The sequence below is a fragment of the Rhincodon typus genome, chromosome 1 (assembly GCF_021869965.1).
Source record: "Rhincodon typus isolate 14 chromosome 1, sRhiTyp1.1, whole genome shotgun sequence".
NCBI classification, from domain to species: Eukaryota; Metazoa; Chordata; class Chondrichthyes; order Orectolobiformes; family Rhincodontidae; genus Rhincodon; species Rhincodon typus.
Genome location: NC_063332.1, coordinates 159,568,996 through 159,587,438, shown reverse-complemented (window position 1 = coordinate 159,587,438; position 18,443 = coordinate 159,568,996). Strand labels below are relative to the sequence as shown.

General features: G+C 40.0%; 1 protein-coding gene across 1 annotated transcript in view; it reads left to right on the top strand.

The window, feature by feature from the left end:
- Nucleotides 1-8,837: 8,837 nt before the first annotated feature.
- The window catches only part of jade1 (jade family PHD finger 1), a 125,945-nt gene continuing 116,339 nt past the window's right edge, over nucleotides 8,838-18,443 (top strand). Inside the window, exon 1 of the mRNA XM_048599694.1 lies at nucleotides 8,838-9,091. The gene's annotated coding sequence lies outside the window, so the exon portion shown is untranslated. The remainder of the gene's footprint in view (nucleotides 9,092-18,443) is intronic.

The window sequence follows — 18,443 nt, the reverse complement described above, 5'->3', positions numbered from 1 at the left end:
GCTGACCTTTACCCTGTATCTGCCTCCTTCTCTTGATTGGCCACCCCATCCGCAGCCACTTTAAACATTCAGTCCCTCCATCACCAGTGCAGAGTGGCTGCAATGTGTACCACCCGCCTACAACAAGTTGTCCCTCAACAGCACTTCCAAAATCTCATGACCTGGAAGGGCACCCCATCACCTCCAAGGCAAATACCATCTTGGCTTGGATATATATCACGTCCCTTCATTCTCACTTGGTCAAATTTCCAGAATTCTTTCCTTATCAGCACAGTGGCAGTAATTTCACCACATTGACTATGATGCTTGAAGTAATCCACCACCACCTTTTCAAGAACAACTAAGTACTGGGTATAAATGCTGGCCTCACCAGTGACAGCCTAGCTGTGAATTAGCTGATTTTCGCTAAATCAAAACTGGTTCTATGTCCCCTACAGCAAACAGAAAAAATATAGAGTACAAGCTCCTGATTACTTATTTATACACTAGAGTCAGAAAGTATTGTTGTGTGTTCACATAATATTGATATATGACATCAATTAACATACAACTATGGCTATGTAACAGAAGGTAGAATTCAACAAGAAAGCTGCTTATTATAAATAATATGATAGATTTTACACATAGTATAGATCTCTCATGACACTGCTCATGGTGAATTGATTAACTGGTTTGTGAAGGACAGGAACAAAATGCACAATGTATTATTCAGATGTATTCTGTTACTATTTTAGTTTTTAAGGCAACGAAGTGTGAAATGCAGTCATCACTGTAATGTAGGAAACAACAGCCCCTTTGCACAAAGTAAGGTCCCAGAAAACAAGATGCTGCTTCTTCTGCTTCTTGTAGCTTTTTCGATCTCAGATCCATTTGCTGAGACCTTCATCAATGTTTTGTGTGTTCTAGATCCTCCAAAGATATGCGGTTCCTTGGAGGGGTGCAGAGACTGGCCCTGGCAATAAAGGAATACAAGGTTAGAGAAATCGGGATTGTTCTCCTTGGAACAAAGGAAATTGATGGGAGATCTAATAGAAATGTATAAGATTGTAGCAAGTTTAGATAAGATAGAGAAGTAACAGATAGTACAAGAACGAGGAGGGTACAGATGTAAGTGTTTTGACAAGAGAAATGGAACTGGGGAGACGGTGGGGAGTTTTGATGTGAGGAAAGCTTTTTTACACAGTGGTATTAAGCTGGAACTTGCTACCTTGAAGGGTGTGGTCACACAGTTGATGAATGATTTCAAAAGGAAATTAGATGGACACTTGAGAAATATAAACTTTACTGGATACGGGTGTTGCTGATTTGCCCATTCCTAATTGCCTGGGAGAAGGTTATGGTGAGCTGCCTTCTTGAACCACAACATTGAAGGATTGGCATAGCGTTCTAAGTCATGATGGTATGTGGCTTGAGGAGGAACTTGTAGGCGATGGTGCTCCAATGAAGCAGTGCCCTTGTCCTTCTAGGTAATAGAGGTCACAGGTTCGGAACATGCCATTATAGGCACCACAGTGACTTACCGCAGTATACCTGGTAGACAGTACACAGTGCTGCCACTGTGAGTTGGTGATGAAGTGACTGAATGTTGAAGGTGGTGACTGGGCTGCCAATCAGCATGCTGCTTTATCCTGGACAGTGTTGAGCTTGGGTGTTTTTGGAGCATTTCATCAGTTTCCTGACTTATATCTTGTGTAACAGATTACTTACTTCCACCTGAGGTGGCAAACAGGACTTCAATGTAACATCTGGTCTAAAATGCAGCACTCCAAAAGAACTGTAGTAGGCTGTTGGATCGGAATGGTATGCTGAAATCTGGAGAATGGAACTTCAGGAAATATGTAAGCAGGTGATTCCTACCTCCTTTCTTATCCTCCGCAGTATAAAGTTCACCTGAACCTTCACGGCAGAGGAAAATTGTCAAGTTCACAACTCTTCTTTAGTATTGATATTTTAGCATTGATAAACTTACAAACTTTTGTCCGTTTTAAGTTAAGTCAACACTGTACCTCCAAACATTGTAACTTCTGACCTGCACTTATGCTATTCAACCTTGATTAGTTGCTGTTCTTCTGTTTTGATTTATTTTTAGGTTATCCTATTTTAGTTCTTCCAAATTCAGTATTAAACTTATTTTCTGAATCTTCAGTGATTTAGCAAGTTGGCTGTACTTCTGTAATTCATTTAAAATCTTATAATTTAAAGTGTGTATGCTCTCCATATTATTCATTCCAAAATAAAAGTTAACAGTTTTTAACAGTAAATGTATCTGCAACCTATCAAAAGTGAGGAAACTGGTGAGAAAAATACCAATAGGCATGCAAGCAACCAATTCTCAATGAGCTGTGAGGACAACCTATTGACAAAGAAGTGGCACTGACTCAATAAAATTACTGATAAACACACATTTCATTTTCTGAAAAGTAAAAAAAATCACACCCATGACAATGACTGCTGCAAAACGCTCACACTTTTTTGATTGTACTTTCTAATCTATTGGAACAATTTCACAACCTGGTTCATGAATAGGTCATTAATATGTGAAGGAGTTTTCAATGGGCAAGGTTCTGGTTTACCATATGATCAAGCTTTCCTCTAATGAAACAGTTCCTCGGGATTAGTGTTTCCAAAGCTTGTGGGTGGGGGTGCATGCAGACAATGGTTCCTTAGCTCCTCATCTGTAAGAATTATTAACAGTTTAAGGGGAGTTCCCAGCAATCTGATAGTTCAGACAAGTCTTTTAAATCTTTGATATGTGCTTTTAATTATCTGGCTTAATTGCCTCAGTCATCTGTAGACTGGCATATTGAAAGAACTCATACATTGTGTCTATGCCAGGTATCACAATCTGTTTTTGGTCTTGTTCCTAGATTCCTGGAAAGCTGGGCAGCAATGTTTGTCCAATTTCTGAAAATTGTTCATTACAAATGGCGTTTTTTGCAGTTACTTCTTTGGAACTTTTAAATGTTCATTTTTTAATTTGGATATGTTCTTGTCAAAGGACTGTCTGTACAAGCAGCTTTCGGGACTCCGTGGCTACAGTGCTGCCAACTGACCCTCCATTGTCATGGAAGTTTAAGAAAGTACTACCTTTCTGATGAAAGGCCACTCACCAGAATTCTGTTTTTCTCTCTCTTCAGATGTTGCCTGAGCTACTGAGTGTTTGTAGCATCTTCTGTTTATATTACCATTCTCAAAGGGTTTTGTATGCATAAAATTGCCAGAATAAAGTCGACACTTATGTAAACAAGACAAACTTTTGAAGGGGTCACAGTCTTGAATGCATTCCAAAATAATATATTTCATACCTATACTTTTACATTTTAAAACATCAGTACAATTGCAACAATTATGCTTTAGCTCCATACTTTGTTGATTAATAAGTATGAAAAGTGGGAAGGGATCATGGAATTTAAAACATTGAAGCAAGGCATTCTAGTCTTTGCTAGTATTTTTGACCACATAAATGACTTAATAAACAAAGATTTGCCTTTATATAGCACCTTTACAACTTCAGGACTTCCCAAACTTTTCATAACCACTTGGAAGTGTAGTCAGTGTTGTAATGTAAATTTGTGATTTGACTTTGAATGCCTCTCTCATCATATAAAAATACTTGTAAGCAGCTACCTAAAAATAAAGTTTCACAGTAATTATAATCTCTGCTGTTACAACAGTTTGAGGCATATAGTTCCAAACCCTGACCACTCTCTGTGTAAAAAAATGCTAAACCTCCTTTTAATTCTCTTGGTGATCAACTTAAGCTTTTGCTCGCTTATCACTTTTCTGACCAATAGAAACAATCTGTCACGACTTATCAAATCTTACTCTTCCTATTACCTGGTTGCTTCTTACCTTTCCCAGTTCCCATAAAGCAAAAGGCCTAATTAACATAGTCTTTGTTAATTGTAACCCTTCATCCTTAGTGATATCCCAGTGACTGTGTATCCTTTTCTATTGCCTTAATATTCTTTTCATATCATTTCAATAATGGGACAACACAACACTTCAACTTTCAAATATTTGTTTGCACAAGTTCAACATTGCTTTATGAAAGATCATCAAACCGCAAATTTAACTCTGTTTTCCTGTCTACAGATGCTGCTTGATTTGCGGAGTATTTCCAGTATTTCCTATTTTTTCAACATTTGTTCTTGCTTGTGTATTTTGCGCTTTCAGCTAGAAAACTGTAATTAATATATTCCCTATTTATGGCCTTGCCTACTTATTGCAGACATTTCATGACTTATGCAAAGTCCCTATACTTCTCTACATAATTCAAAGATGCTATAATTTAAGGTACTTGTGCCCTCATGTCAAAAGGTCTTGACATTTGTCGACGGTGAAATATATCTGCAACTTCCCAAAAGTGAGGAAATTGGACAGAAAAGTGGCAATAGGCATGCAACCAATAGAAGAGCCAATTCATTAGGAACATGATGAAAACATTTTGAAAGTTCTACATTTCACATTGATATTAAAGTGATTAAGTGTACTTGTTTGTGGCTTTCAGTACATTAATTACTCGGCTGCATAAATCTCCCTCAAATGCCTGAGCATATGATTTCTTTAGTTTGAGTTTGAGTTTGATTTATTGTTGTCACATGTGCCGAGATACAGTGAAAAGTGTTGTTTTGCGTGCAACAGAGGCAGAATGTACCATACAAAATGCATCAAGGTAGCAGAACAGAGTTCGGAATACAGTGCTACAACTGCAGAAAAGGCACAGAGAGAGAGAAATGAGAATTAACATGAGAGGTCCATTCAAAAGTATAACAACAGTGGGAAGAAACTGTTCTTGAATCTGTTCATGCATGTATTCAAACTTTTATATCTTCTGCCCGATAGAAGAGGGTGGAAGAGAATATAACCGGGGTGGGAGGGGTCTATAATTAAGTTGGTTTCCTTCCCGAGGCAGTGGGAAGTATTAATGGAGTCAATTGATGGAGGGCTGGTTTGTCTGATGGACTGGGCTGTGTTCATGACTCTCTGTAGTTTCTTGATGTCGTGGGAACAGCAGGTGCCATACTACGCTGTGATGCATCCAGATCGGATGCTTTTTATAGTACATCTATAAAAATTGGTAAGAGTCCTGATAGACATGCCTTAGGCTCCTGAGGAAGTAGAGACGTTGTTGTGCTTTCTTGACTGACACATCAACGTGGGTGGACCAGGACAGATTGTTGGTGATCATCACTCCCAGGAAGTTGACATTTTCGACCATTTCCACCTCATCACCATTGATGTAAATAGGTGCATGCCCTCCACTCTGCTTCCTGAAGCCAATGACCAGTTCCTTTATCTTACTGACATCGATGAAGAGATTTTTGTCTTTACACCATGCTGTTAAGCACTCAATCTCTTTCCTGTACTCTGTCTCTTCATTGTTTCAGATCCGACCTACAACAGTGATGTTGTCAGCAAACTTGTAAATGGAGTTGGGGCATAATTTGGCCACACAGTCATGAGTTTATAAGGAGTACATTATGGGGCTGAGTACGCAGCCTTGCAGGGTACCAGTGTTGAGGATTATGACTGAAGTGTTGTTATTGCCTATTCTTACTGATTGCAGTCTATGGGTCAGGAAATAGAGGATCCAGTTACAGCGGGGGGAGCCAAGACCTAAGTCTTGAAGGTTAGAGATGTGTTTGTTTGGAATTATGCTCTTGAAGGGAGAGCTGAAGTCAATAAGTAGGAGTCTGATGTAGGTATCCTTTTTATCCAGGTGTACTAAGGATGAATGTAGGGCCAGGAAGATGGTATCTGCCATGGACCTGTTGTGCTGGTAGATGAGTTGCAAAGGATCAAGGCAATTTGGTAGGCTGGAGTTGATGTGAGCCATGACTAACCTCTCAAAGTACTTCATAATTATGGAGGTCAGAGCCATAGGGCGGTAGTCATTGAGTCATGCTGCATGAGTTTTCTTTGGCACCAGGATGATGGTGGTCTTCTTAAAGCAGGTGGAGACTTGTGGATATTGGAAATTATTCTGATAACACAAAGGGTGGGCAGAGATTGAGATAGATGATTGAGGAGCTATTTGCTGGGTGTTGCCAGATCTGCAGATGCGGAGATGCTTTTCCTTTACGTTGTACGAGGACCCCTGAATTTTTTTGCTTTTATAAGTAATTTGCATACAAAATGAAGAATGCAGTTTAAATCTTTTTTTCAGATAAAGGCTCAGATTTAAACTATCAAATGCCTTTCTTTTAACTGGGGAGAGAATTTCAAATTGATAAAGAGCAAGTGATTACAGCAAATGATGTTTACTTTTGCTTTAATGGAAAACAGTAACATCACGACAAAATCATATTTATTTAAAATCAAAATCAATGTTGAATGCCTTCCTTGTATAGCTTGCCTTTCTAAAGAAGTCATAGAATCATAAAGTCAATACAGTGTAGAAACAGGCCCTTCATCCTACCATGTCTATGCTGATGATCAGACACCAAGCAACACTACAAAAACAAAACAGAAAATGCTGGAAAAGCTCAGCAAATCTGGCAGCATCTGTGGAGAGAAATCAGATTTAACGTTTCGGATCCAGTGACCCTTCCTCAGAAGGTTCTAAAGAAGGGTCACCAAACCGAAACGTCTCTTCACAGATGCTGCCAGACCTGCTGAGCTTTTCCAGCAATTTCTGTTTCTGATTTAGACAGCATCTGCAGTTGTTTTGGTTTTTATTTACCAAACTACACTAATCCCATTTACCTGCACTTGCTTCATAGCCTCCTATGCCTTGGCATTTTGAGTACTCATCCAAATGCTTCTTAAATGTTGTCAGAGCATGTGCCTCCACCACCCTCTCAGGCTGCACATTTCATATTTCTATCATCCTCCAGGTGAAAACAATTTTTCTCAGGTCTACTTTAAACCACTTACTCCTCACCTTAAACTCGTGTCCTCTGGTCTTAGACACATTTAAAACAAATCAATGAAACTTTGAGAACTAAATGTTTGATATCAAAACTATTCAACTTTATTTTGAAGAAGCAGACAAAGGCAGATGTTTACATTGGAAATGCATTCTTTCGTACATATTTAGAATGTCAAATCAATAAGGTGTAATGATACAAAAGAAAAACAGAAATTGCTGGTGCAACTCAGCAGGGCTGGCCCCATCTGTGAGAAGAAAGCAAAATTAATGATTCGAGTCTGGTGACTGTTCAGAAGAACCGATAGCCAGGAATTAGCAGTATTTATGCTGGCGACGTGGTTGAGGGAACGGGTGGGAAAGGGAGAGGTGTGCAGATAGGCGGAGATGGAGCCCAGAGAGAAAGAGGTATTAAAATGACCCACAGCTTTCAGTCATCTGCCACTTCAACACACCACCATGTTTCCACACCAATATTTCTGTCGCAGGCCTGCTGCAGTGTTCCAGCGATCCTCAGTGCAAGTTCGAAGAAGTGTCTCATTTTCCACTTGGGAACATTGCACACTCTAGGACTCAACATCGAGTTCAATAACTTTACAGCCTGATTCCATTCTTCTATGTAGTTATATCCAACCCCACATCCAGTTCTGTTATGACATAGATCTCAATGGTTCCATGATGTGGTTTGTTTAGCACAGACTACCCATTCTCTGCTCCCCTAGGCTCTTATTATCATTCAATAAGCTACTTTCTCTTCTGTTCTGGCCTAGCATCCATAATCCAGTAGTTTACTTACTGCTTTCATGCCTCTCTCTCTCATTTGGACCAATCTGCCCACCTCCTGCTTCCACAATTTAGTCTTTAGCATAAATACCACATTTTCCCAACTACTATCAGTTCTGATGAAGAGTCACTGGACTCGAAACGTTAATTCTCCTTTCTTCCCTCAAATTGGCCGGACCTGCTGAATTCCGCCGGCAGTTTCTGTTTCAGATCTTCAGCACCCGCAGTTCTTTATTTTATTTTCGCTGAAACGAATCAGTTGCGCTCCTATTTCACAAGCTCGATCTTCGAGATATTCCCTTTCCACGTGTTGTCGAACATCAAGAACTCCGCCTCATTCCAAAGCCAGCAATTTCGGATTTAACTTGCTGCCAACCCTGAAGACCTCCCCCGATTTCAGCAACACCAAACCCGCCTGTTTGAAGTGAAATGCAAATATTCTCTTAAATATAAGCAGAATACTCAGGAAATCTGAAAATAGAGTTTCGAAGAAGGGTCATATCGGAATCGAAACGTTAACTCTGTTTTCCACTCAGAGGATGCTGGCAAGACCTGCCCAGTTTCTCCAGCATTTCTATGTTTATGCCAACATTTCCTCTTCCCTCACCCAATACAGTGCAGTACCAACATTTCCCTCCTTCTCTACAATGCCACGTCCTCCAATTTCACCTGGACAATACTGCAGGTGACAGTGAAAGAAAAGCACATCAAATGCATTACTGTAATTACTCTTCTTTCACAAAAAAAATCACATTTTCTGGCCACAAATTCGTACCTCACAATTTTTTCTTCTAGCAATTCAAAGTTCCCATTCGCACAGAATGTAATCCTGACCGACCATGTCTTTCAACATGCAGGAAAGCTAGGGCACTGACCCGCAACATGGATAACAATTAAACTCTTGATGTCACTTAGTGTTCAGTGAAAAGGAATTAATGCTTCCAAAATGCATTGTGAATGGCACTAGATGCAAATTCCTTCTTCACAGCTTATTTTATACATAGTATGAACAGAACTGCATCATTTTTTAAAAAAATTACCCTCCTTCCTCAGCGTATTTTTGAAATTCGCACGTTAAACAAGGTATCAAGCTTTAGAATTTTTTGTGGAAAACGAAAGCTAGGTTGCAAAGGAGGTTTACAGTAATGCTGTTGACAAGACATGAGAGTGCTCCCTCGTCTGGCAGCAAGTGTGGACTAACAGAAAGAGAAGACAGAATTCTTCCTTCACCCAACCAACTCCACCATAAGGACCAACGTCAGTCAGTGCATATGTGAAAGAGGGAGCGAGAAAGAGAGATAGAGGGAGCCACAATCTGCTACTGCAGCTGCTTCAACTCCACATTCAAAAAAAATCTTCATTTCTATCCAGTTTCACCTCAACAGACCAGCTTTAAAGCAAAAACAAATACAAACACATACAAAAATATTACAGCAGGTACTGTCCTCTTTCAATACTTTTTAAGCGTTTTTGGGCTCGTTATTTAAGGGGGGGGGTTTGTAAATAATTGTGAAGGAAAGAAAAGCAGGACGATGGGGAGTACAGTACGGAGGAAAGAGGAAGCAGAAAGGACGAGATCTGACGATTTTAAAAAAATGTCAAGCTTTTGATGTCTTTTCCATTGTTGGCCGAGTTTGGCCTGCAAAGGGGTTTTTAGTTCAGCAATTTAATTCCGAAGGTCGCTGATGATGGAAATAATATAGTACGTCATTAATATGGCGCCAAAAGCTTGTGTGTGATATGAGTGAGAGCGCAATGGGGGGGAAAACAGAGCGAAGAAACGACATGGGGTGTGTATTGATGGGGGGAGGAGGAAATGTTTCTCTTTGCAAAAGTTGAGGGGCGGCTGCGGTGTTGAATATGCATCAGGGTTTCTATTTAAACATTGCCGGCGGCGTTATTTTGTATCCTCCTTGTAGGGCTTTAATAATTTGCAGCAGGTTTTCATTGGCGGTACGCAGTGATGGCATATGTGGGGTTGTGCTGAGTTGTTTGGGGAGTCCCGGCTGGGTTCTCCCTCTGTGTATCCATTAGCTGGGATACACTGTATCCTTTTGCAGCCACTGTTGCAAAGCGGCGTGGAACGTGACGCGGATAGAACGCTCCGGGTCCGGCTCGCGGATCCGGGCCAGCCGCTCGTGCTCACTTCGCGGCGTGCAAACCTGCAGCGAAGCAAGCTCTCTTCTTTCTTTTTTGGCTTTCTCCCCTCCAGGGACAGGGGAGCGATAGTTATTTTGAGCATCGCATTATTTAAATTGCAGAAGGAAATAGACTCCTAGCGGAAGCATTCGTGCCTAAACTCGTCATCGATTTAATATAGTGGGTGGGAAGAATCTCGAACAAGTGTCCCGGCTTTTTTGGTTGGGTGGGGGTGAATTGAGGACAGAGAAGAAAAGGGATGAGGACTTGACCTTTTAACATACGTTGCGCAGGTTTGAGGCACTGTAAGGGGTAAAAAGAAACGTTCTGTAAAAGGATGCACCGGCTGTGGGACTTTAGGATACCACCTCCAAGTCGTTGCTGTTTAAAAGGATATTTTTTGCCTCTCGAATGTCAGTTTTTTTTGTGTGGACGTGTGCAATACAGCTTCAAGTTTCCCTCCCGCGCGCACGCGGTTACTATTGTTTACACGAACCATAACCTCACCCAACCACCTCCCATCGGTTTTTTTTTCAAATCCTCTTAGCACAATTTTAGAACTGTAAAATTTATGAATGGGGTTTTGTTTCCTGAATTTAGTTTCGTTTCTGTCATTTTTTATGAGGGGGTAAAAGAATCTGCGTGGACTTCGGGAATGCTTTAGTGCAAACACAGCTGCTGCCATTCGCCACACAGTTAATTTAAAGAAAGTGCGGCAAAGTTAGTTATGTTGGGATACAACTTCATGGCATTAATGCCTTCGATCTTCCGTTGAATACTTAGCGTATGTTGAGGTAAAGAAACGTTAACGTTATTTAAGAAACATAGAACTAGCTTTGGTGCCTTGGTAAGTTTGCAGTTTGGACACATCCATATGATGCTGTGAACTCTTCAAAGTATTCACTGGCAATCTGTGGCCTGCTGTGATGATAAGGTCTGGGATATCCTATTTTGCAACTATCTCATTCAGCCATGTAATCACTGCACAGCATATGGCCGTGCAGTTCCTTGACTTATATCTATCGAATCATTTTACCTGTGTTCAGAGGTCCATCCCAAGATGTTCTCACGGTCTTGATGGATAGGAAGATGATATTAATGGTTCTCCTGACAATAAACTTTACAAGTAATACAGCCTGATCTGATCTCTTCTAATAATTTTTGACTTGGCCAGCAAACAGAATATCTTGCTCTGGCTTGACATTTTCTGATACCCAGATGTCCTCTCTGTAATTGGTGAAGTTTATCAAGTCTCAGAATAACTGACCTCTCGTCACAAGAAGTAGATCATCCACCGCGCTAAGCTATGTCTCCCTCATTATACAGTCTGAGAATGGGTTTGTCTGACATGTATGTTGGCTATCCTTTGGCACGGTATTGTTGACCTGCACACATTCTTCATCAGTTTTCTGTCCATCTCTGATTTCATTTAACCGCTGAACTATTGTTGGAAGAGTTTGGTTCCTTTTGATGTAAAGGTTTCTACCACTTTAACAAAAGCCACATCACCTTGTTCAGGACTTGCCATGAGAATATGTAACAAAGAATCTGTTGTTTCCCCAGAATATATCCTGTCTTTGCATCAAATCACATTATCTTCAGTCTGAATCATTGCACTCATGATGGCATTTTAGTCAACTCCTTAGAATTTAAGACTGTTGTTAAGGGGTTTCTGGTCATCTCCATTGTGAAGTGAAGACCAGTAATGTTATTTGCTGAACTTTTCACAAATCTGTAGCATCTAATGAGTCTTTCCTTATCACTGCATATCTTTGTTTACTGTCTGTCATGGAACAGCCGTAATAAATTGATCTACACTTTCCATCAGGCTTTATCTGAAACAGCACAGCTCCCAGTTCTGTAGAAGATGGGTTTGCAGCAATTATGATGGGTAGTTCTGGGTCATATTGAGCTAAAAATATTGTGTGATCTGATTTTCTTCAAAAGAACTTCTGTGCTTCTTCTCAGCACTTTGTATTGCCATATTGTAATAGTTGACATTATGGCTCCGTGATGACAGCTAGGTTTTGACTTGGTTTATTAATCCCACAAATCTCTGGAGCTCAGTCAAGTTCTGAGGAGCTGGAAACTCCTTGATTGCTCTCACCCTCTTTGTCAATTCTGACACTGGATGTAACTATATTAGGCCAAAGGAACTTAACAGTCATTGCATTCCTGTAAACACTGCAGCACAGTTCACACTTCACTCCAGTGTCATGTTCTGAGTGGACACATAGATCAGGACATCATCCATGTGACATATAACTCCCTCCAATCCTCCTTGGAAATGTGATATGATCCCTGAAAGATGTTGATGTGATGCTGAAGAGTCATCTGTTGAAACAAATTCTCCCAAACCATGTAACGAAGATGCTGAGCAACTCAGACTCTTCATCAAGGATAGTTGCCAAAAAAAAATGCTTGGCATCCATCTTTGTGAAGATGAAACATTTTCCGAATTATGCTAAGTCTTGTACTTATATGATTATATGAGCTTTGTGCTTGACTGCTTTGCATAAGATTTGAGCAGTTTCTGGTAGATCTGTTAGGTTTTGGTACTTGGGCTGTCCTCAAGCTCCAGCTTTTTGGTTCTGTTATGGAGGATTAACCCCTATCCTTTCTTCCCCTTTGGTAAGAGTCAATTTGAAACTTTACTGGGAATAAACAGACACACTGGCTTTGTTTCAGGATATAGAGTAATGTGTATATGTTATCTCCAACTTTCTAAGTCTATGAACAGCTGTGGGATTTCAGTTCTGAAATTTGTTGCCTCATTTTCTTGGCTTTTGAGTTCCCTTACTGAGGTGTATGCTGAAAAGTGAGCAGCTCTGATTTTTCTCTTGTATTTTGAAGGGTTGCACTTTGTTGTTGTGTGACCTTGAGTTCTGTATCTCCTGGCCCATTTTGTTTTGAGTTCGCTGAAGAGAATTTTTCTCCAAGTGTGGTTCAATATCAGAAAGAATGAAACTGCCACACTCATGTCTAATTTGAAGTATGTTGTGTTTCACTGGGATATCAGCATTCCAGTAGCTTCTACTTAGAGTCTGAATCTTTCTCATGAAAGGCATCTACATATCAATGATGTCCTCTGTTTCCTCCATTCTAGATCTTTTGAGGGCTTCTCTTTCGGCTTATCCTATACCAGCCTCTTGCCGAGAAACATGACTTCATAGAATCATAGATTCCTAAAGTGCAGATAGTGGCCAACCAAGTCTATAGCGACCCACCGAAGGGCATCCCATCCTATTGCCTGTAATGCCCGTTTACCATGGCTAATCCACCTAGCCAGCATGACCCTGGACACGATGGAGCAGTTTAGCATGGACAGTCCACCTAACCTCCACATCTGTGGACTGGCGGTGGAACTTGGAAGTGACCTCGCTTGTAAAAATGACATGCGCCCTCTTTGGCTAGACATTTTGCACCTGTGTTTTTACTCAGCAACAGTTAGTCGGGACAGTTGATGCAGTATCTTGCTGCCTCTGCAGTTTTTGTATGTCTCCCTCATTGCTTTCAAGCTTAACATATCCCAAAAGCAGCCGACTGAGTGAAGTGTGGTTCTCCATTTTATCAAAAAACAAAGAAAATTAAAGCACAGGAACAGGCCCTTCGGCCCTCCAAGCCTGCGCCGATCCAGATCCTCTACCTAAACCTGTCGCCTGTTTTCCAAGGATCTGTATCCCTCTGCTCCTTGCCCATTCATGTATCTGTCTAGATACATCTTAAATGTCGCTATCGTGCCCGCCTCTACCACCTCTGCTGGCAACGCGTTCCAGGCACCCACCACCCTCTGCGTAAAGAACTTTCCACGCATATCTCCCTTAAACTTTTCCCCTCTGACCTTGAAATCGTGACCCCTAGTAATTGAGTCCCCAACTCTGGGGAAAAAGCTTCTTGCTATCTACCCTGTCTATACCTCTCATGATTTTGTAGACCTCAATCAGGTCCCCCCTCAACCTCCGTCTTTCTAATGTAAATAATCCTAATCTACTCAACCTCTCTTCATAGCTGGCGCCCTCCATACTAGGCAACATCCTGGTGAACCTCCTCTGCACCCTCTCCAAAGCATCCACTTCCTTTTGGTAATGTGACGACCAGAACTGTGCGCAGTATTCCAAATGTGGTCGAACCAAAGTCCTATACAACTGTAACATGACCTGCCAACTCTTGTACTCAGTACCCTCTCCAATGAATGAAAGCATGCCATATGCCTTCTTGACCACTCTATCGACCTGTGTTGCCACCTTCAGGGTACAATGGACCTGAACACCCAGATCTCTCTGTGCATCAATTTTCCCCAGGGCTTTTCCATTTACCGTATAGTTCGCTCTTGAATTGGATCTTCCAAAATGCATCATCTCGCATTTGCCTGGATTGAACGTCATCTGCCATTTCTCTGCCCAACTCTCCAATCTATCTATATTCTGCTGCATTCTCCGACAGTCCCCTTCACTATCTGCTGCTCCACCACTCCTAGTGTCATCTGCAATCGATCATTTATCGATTTTACTCTTGACCTCAGCTTGTCTAGTTCGGTTAAATTTTTTTTGTTAAATTTAAATCATCCCTCGACTACAAGTGTTCAGACAAATGTGTCATTTGAGCATCCAACAACAAATTTGACCGGAAACATTCTTTTCAGCTGTCACAATCTCTGTTGTTTGCAAATCTGAACAGATCTTTGACAAGTTACCTATATGTTTCCCTTTTCACAGGGTATGATAATTAAATTTGGCCTGTTAGGCAATGCCATTTTATCAGATTATGGTTACTTTCTTGTTTTTCTTTACCTTCTTGTAGTGTTTTATTCTTCAGACACTTGTCTGGCTAAAATATTGTCTTTATGTCTCCTGTGGCATACAATAGGGTACTAAACTGCTCACTTGCCTAACTTTATAGTGAGGTCAGATGCTACGCAATATCTCTGAAATCTTTGACAATTTCACCACACTTCTGCTTGATTGCAACCTGCAAACTGCGTGAATTATTTTTTGGTTATGACAGAAACCCCACCATATTTGTTCCTGCGCTTGCTGTTACAGGTAATATTTTCGGTATAATTGTGCTGCTTAAGGATACTGAGAATGCTGAGGTAAGGAAAACATTAAAATTCCTTCAGAAACATTTTACTGTCTTCGTCTTGCCATGAGGCTTCAACAAAGGGCAAGATCATGTGATATTGCATCATTGCTGAGATTTATGGTGTTTGTCATTTGTGCATCGCAGTCAAATGTAATATTTACACTGCAAAATGGGAGGGATGACGAGGAAGCATGTCCACTTATTTTGAGTGTTATGGGGGTCAGGTGGAGCAACAAGGGTTAAAACTCAATTTCCTAACACTGAGCAAAATGCTTAAGGTGTATTGGCAACGGGACTTCATATCAGCATCTAAATTGTTGCGTGTTTAAAATGAACCATCCCCCCTTCCCATTTTGTTTCAAATTTTGTTAACATAATTTGAGAAGTCTAAAATTATAAATGGGGTTCTGTTGCCTGAATTTAGCAGTTTCTATCTTAGTTTTTTTGAGAGGAGGAAGTAAGAGACTGTGTGCACTTCAGGAATCCTTCAATCCAAACATAGCTTCTGCCATTCACAATACAACCAGTTTTAAAAATGAGGCAAAATTCGTTAATGTTGAAATCCACCTTTATAGCCGAGGGCTAAGTGTATTCGCAGTAATGTATTTGTATAGCCAAGTTCATTGACTTAGCTTATCTTTGACAAACAACTGCATTTTGGAGGGAGGGGCTCACTCCTGATCTCAACAAGACTTTGGCAATCTCACTTCTTAAGGTTTATTTTGGTTGAAAAGTTTATTGATTTGATGTTTTTGAGAAATCAAGTGCGCAAGTTAGTTTATCAATCGTCTGGACAAAACTGTTCTTTTATTATCTCTGATTAACCAATTTTAATATAAAGCTGTCTGTGACTTTTGAATGGTTCGGGGTGCATCTGTGCAATCTTTTCTGTTCCAAAATATCACTTTGCTTCAATGGGGCAAATGCTGACAATAGATGTGAGTAAGGTTAATGGCATTTCGGTGTATTGAAATGTAGTACATATTATGAGGCTGTCACTCAGTAAAATAAAGTTTTGGCAAATGCTGCTTTATATGAATCAAATACAGTCATTGATCCCAATGCAGAAAATCTTCTGTGCAGGACTTCTGATTCATAACTAAACAGTTCGAATTTCTGTTCTGTTAAAGAATTGTTTGTGTCAGTTATTTTTCAGTCAACTCTTACTGGTTTGTTTGTGGTCTTTTTCACTCAGCTCCTGCCAACTTTGGGCTGTTGCAACACAGAAGCACCCTTAGTGGTAGTTAATGTTGGTGCAGATTTGATGCACCGATGGGTCTTTTCTGTGCTGTTTGACTCTATAACTCTGTTGAGTCCATGTTAGCCGTCTTATAGATCAATCCAGTAAGCCCCCCCCCCCCCCCCGCTTTGTGCCTGTAGCTGTGAGCGTTTAGTTTCCTCCTATGTTCATCCATTTGAAATTATTGCTCATCATTGAGCTGTCCAGTTTTTTTCAAAGTCTTTGTTTTAAGGGGAGAAAATGGGGAGCAAACAGAATGAATAAAAAACTTGTAAAATTGCTTTGGATTCTGGTTCTGACTGTCATTCTGCCATTATAGAAACCTGTACAGTTTTCCTGTGGGGGCAAAATAGATTGGGATTTACATTTTGTGCAGATGGTTTCATTGGAATGTTTGTAATCAACTGCAAAAACAGAATTTTAAAAGAAGCAGCTGTGATTTACATAGCAGAAATACAGTACAACGTTGGAATTAGCTGAAAATTATTTTAACCCTTGGCTTAAAAAAAGTCACCAAAGGACACGACCATACAAAACTTGCTGAATATTGCCTACTAATGTTTTGCTACATCGGCATCAATTATGCATTCTTTCTATGTCAGCATAAGAAGTATGATTTGTGAATGGTCTTGTGGAACAGTGGTAGCATCCAAAGCTCTGGTTTCTAGTCCAGGTTCAAAACCTGATGGCTACGAAAGGTGCATTCATAATGTGGTCAAACAGGTTGTCTATCAACCACTAAAATCCTTCCAATGTGTCTGATGGCAGGACATCAAAACAGGTGATTGGTCATGCTGCAGGAGGTAACATTTTCTTTCCAAAGACGTACTTTATTCATAAACTTGTTTAAAGAAAATTACACAACATTTCAATTAGAGTATTACAGATTTTGCATGAAAATTCAACTTGTCCCAGATGGCAGTGGTAAACTATTGTGTACCTTTCTCAACATGATCAAGGACTGGTATAAATCCATTGAACACCCATGATGCCAATGTCCTCTGAGGTATGGTACTTGCAGAGAGAGAGAGAGAGAGAGATTTTGATGTGCAATTAGCTGAGTAAACAACAACTTGATTTCAAAATAATTTAGTATTCATTTAGCACAGTAAAATAGAATGCAGTAGTACCATATTACAGCTTTAAAGGGGGTAAACTTGCAGAGTGATTAGTGATATTTAGAATGTACTTACTGAAATTGGCAATTTGAAGTCTATGAATTCAAGTAACCAGTTGCAGCATGCTATCTGTTTATGTACATATTGGGATGTTATAGCTTTTAAGATTTTTCTTTGTCAAAACAACACAATTCTTCTCTTGCTGATGGTTCAAATTTTTTGAATGATTTTGCTGAATTTTTCTTTTGGTCTGCCTGTAGTCTTTTTCTCTTCAAGCCAACATCTGGCATATACTTTCATTGTTCAATACTTTTCCTAGCTTATCATTGAGTCAAGTGTGCAATTACACTTGAATACATTGCTATAAACTGTTTCAATAACTGGTTTACAATACTGCATTATCCACTTCAGCATTTCATCTAATGTTCTTTACTTGCCTCAACAGTCACCTGGTGCTGTACTCTGCTATGATTCTTTTTTTTTGCTTTAGAATTTAGAGTCCAATGGTTTACCAAAATTAAAGCATTATGCAATCCGTCACTCTTTATCAAGGTTAGAATTTTAATATGGTGTGTTCATGGATTTGCTTTAAAGAAAGCGTTGCTCATGAGATTAAGCAAAGAACTGTTCTTTAAATAACTTGCTCAACAAATTCTTGCCAACTGGGGAATGAAAATCGATAATTAGGTTCCAATTATATGTTCAGTTTAAATTTTAGTGTTTTTATAGGTAATTTGTATGCCCTGCACTGAGTAAACGTCAACGAGCTACTGTGGATGTTATAGTTAACTGAAATGATCCAAGCCCAAATATTATTTTTCCGTCAGATAAGAAGGAAACTGTTGTTTGTTTGATTTGTACCACTTCAGTCATTATCATGTCAGGTTCAAGGTCAGTTCAAGCACCAGCTTGCCTTCAGAGATGAAAATCATATTTTAAAAAAAAAAGTTAACCCCGCAGTGCTGGATTTGTCACAGAGTTTCCGAAATGATTGCATCTTGTGTTGTAGAGATGACCTCTATGTTGATTAATTTGTTAACTGTAGTGTCTCTGAAATAGCTTGTGGTGGCCAATTCACGACTACCTTCTCTCTGGCAATTAACACACGTTTGTCATGAGGTGTCTTTAGTCAGTGGAGGTTTGGCCCTGTTGTTGTGCTGGGATCTGTTTGTTTGAGTGGGCTCCCTTCCCAGAGCAGTCAAAAAAAAAC